The following is a 2,995-nucleotide window of genomic DNA, read 5'->3' as shown; positions in this document are numbered from 1 at the left end:
ACTGCTTTCATTGTGTCCCATAGATTCCGATATGTTGTGTCTGTATTTTCATTTATCTCTAAGAATTTTTTGATTTCCTCCTTTATGTCTTCTATAACCCATTGATCATTCAGTAACATATTGTGCATTTTCCATGTGATGTAGGATTTTTCCTTCCTTCTTTTATCATTGATTTCCAGTTTCATTCCATTATGATCAGATAAAATGCATGGTATTATCCACCACTTTATATTTACTGAGGGTTGCCCTATGGCATAATATATGCTCTATTTTTGAGAAGGATCCATGTGCTGCTGAGAAAAAAATATATCCATTTAATGATGGTTGATGTATTCTATATATATCAGTTAAGTCTAGGTTATTGATTGTGGTATTGAGTTCTATAGTCCACCATGTCTCAGATGCTACACATCCGAGATCCCCAACTTCAGGAACACTGTGCTTGGCTACCTCAACAAGCAACGGCTGCTGGGCCTCTACTGCTATGTGTCCATCGTGGTCAAGGACCAGGCCTTCAAGGCCCACCTGGCCATGCTGGCCGCCAGCAGCCTCTACTTCCACGACCTGTTTAGTGGCAAGTGCAAGAGTGCGTTCAAGCTGCCAGGCACGGTGCCACCTGCCTTCTTCCAGCAGATCCTGTCCTTCTGCTACACAGGAAGCTCACCATGGCGGCCAGCGAGCAGCTAGTGGTCATGTACACTGCCGGCTTCCTGCAGATCCAGCACACCGTGGAGTGCGGCACAGACCTCATGTTCAAGGTGAGCTCACCCCACTGCGACTCCAAGACCACCATGATTGAGAGCGCCAGCTCCGAACCCCAGAGTCCCTGCAATCAGCTGCAGCCGGCTGCTGCCACCTCCGCCACCCCCTACGTCGTTTCCTCCTCTGTGACCATCCCGCTGCTGACCCGTGTAAAGCATGAATCCATGGAGCTGCCGCCAGCTGCAGGCCCAGGCCTAGCTCCCAAGTGCCTGCTGGAGACGGCCCCGGATGGTGTGGCGGTGGCGGCTGGCGCGGCCCTTCTCAAGCTGCCCTGAGTCTCCTACTATGGGGTGCCCAGCCTGGCCACCCTCCTCCCCAGCATCCAGCATGTGCCCTACCCCAGGGGGAGTGGACCAGTCCGGGGGCCAGCAGCCTACCCACCACCGACAGCCCCACCTCCTACCACAGTGAGGAGGAGGAGGAGGAGGACCAGGCCTAGGACACCATGGTGGAGGAGCAGTATGGCCAGATGTACATCAAGGCCACAGGCAGCTACGCAGTGCAAGAGAAGCCAGAGCCGGTGCCACTGGAGAGCCGCTCCTGCGTCCTCATCTGCCTTGACCTTGTGGCACTGCCCGCCAGCCTCATCAGCCAGATTGGGTACCGGTGCACCCCAAGCTATACTCGGAGGGCGACCCTGGAGAGAAGCTGGAGCTGGTGGCAGGCTCCGGGGTCTATATCACACGTGGCCAGCTCATGAACTGCCACCTCTGTGCAGGGGTGAAGCACAAGGTCTTGCTACAGAGACTCCTGGCCACCTTCTTTGACAGGAACACTCTGGCCAACAGCTGCGGCACAGGTATCCGCTCGTCCACCAGTGACCCAAGCCGCAAGCCACTGGACAGCCGGGTCTTGAAGGCTGTGAAGTTGTACTGTCAGAACTTCGAGCCTAGCTTCAAGGAGAGCGAGATGAATGATCGCGGCGGACATGTGCACCAACGCTCGCCGCGTCCGCAAGCGCTGGCTGACCAAGATCAAGTCCATGCTGCCGGAGGGCGTGGAGATGTATCACACCGTCATGGGCGCATCGGCTGCCAGCCTGCCCATGGACCCCGAGTTCCCGCCCAACGCTGCACAGGTGTTCGAGCAGCGCATCTATGCTGAGCGGCGGAGCGACGCAGCCACCATCGTGGCTCTGAGAACTGATGTTATGAATGTGGATCTGAGCGCCGCCGCCAACCCTGCCGTCTAAGCCAGTGAGGAGGCTGATGGGGCTGGCTCCGTCATCCAGGAGGTGGCCGCCCCTGAGCCACTGCCCCTTGATGGCCAGAGCCCCCCGCAGCCCTTTGAGCAGGGCAGCACCAGCTCCAGCAGGCCCCAGACGCCAGCAGCTGCAGCCACAAGAAGGCCGGAGGGCACCTATGCAGGGACTTTGTAAGGGTCCGCATGGCCACTCACAAGGGACCGAGTACTAGAGCTGCTTGCATGCGTTACTAATACAGACAAATGTGATCAAGCCACTTACCTACTGAACTGCTACTGCTGCCTGACAAAAATGTGATTTTTATTCTGCCTGTATTTAAATGGATGAAGGAAACAAACGCATCATTATACTGTAAACAGCTAGGCCGCTGGCCACGCTCTGGGAGAAGGGCCCAGGGCTCCTCTGATACCCGCCAGGTCAGTCTCCTATTGTAGCTTTCCCCTCCCGCTTCTTAGGGAGGGGGCCAGAGGCCCAGGCCCCCATGCCCAGCCCTGCCCCTGCCTCGCCCACCTTCCTGCTCCTCCTGCCCCAGAAGGGGAAGTTGGCAGTAGGGGCCTGTGACAGGTGGGCACACGACACTCCGTTTCTTATCATGGGGACCCCACCAGGGCTCTGGGGCAGCACTGGGCCCCCAGGGGCTAAAATCCCTTTTTTCCTTCTTCCTAAGACACCACCTCTATGGGTGTGTGCATGTGTATGCATGCATGTGTGTGTGAGTGTGTGTGTGTGCAGGGACCAGCGGTGGTGGTGCAGAAGTGGCTATTAGTCACCTGGGGTGGGGGAAGAGCCCTAATTCCACTACCACCACCACCATGTCCTCCCTCTTCCCACCCTTGGCCCTGTGGCTCCTTGGTTCCCCTGAAGCCCAGGGGCTGGCCTGCTGACCCCAGGGCTTCACTGGCTTCAGCCTGGCTTCCTGCCATCCCATGGGGTAGGGCTGCCACCCTGTGCCCACCATGGGACACACGTGACTGGTCTTGCCCTCGCTACCCTGACTCCCCAGCCGCTCTGGGATTTTTACTTGTTTAG

General features: G+C 57.1%; 1 pseudogene across 1 annotated transcript; it reads left to right on the top strand.

The window, feature by feature from the left end:
* The first annotated feature begins 392 nt into the window (after positions 1-392).
* Positions 393-2,140, top strand: LOC308631079 (nucleus accumbens-associated protein 2-like; annotated as a pseudogene). The gene has a single exon. The product of its transcript is annotated as a nucleus accumbens-associated protein 2-like (transcript).
* The last annotated feature ends 855 nt before the right edge of the window (positions 2,141-2,995 follow it).

Source organism: Spermophilus citellus, assembly GCF_964194105.1.
Source record: "Spermophilus citellus genome assembly, chromosome: 11".
Classification (NCBI taxonomy): Eukaryota; Metazoa; Chordata; class Mammalia; order Rodentia; family Sciuridae; genus Spermophilus; species Spermophilus citellus.
Note: the sequence above shows the minus strand (reverse complement) of the source record. Positions and strands in the feature narration are given on the sequence as shown.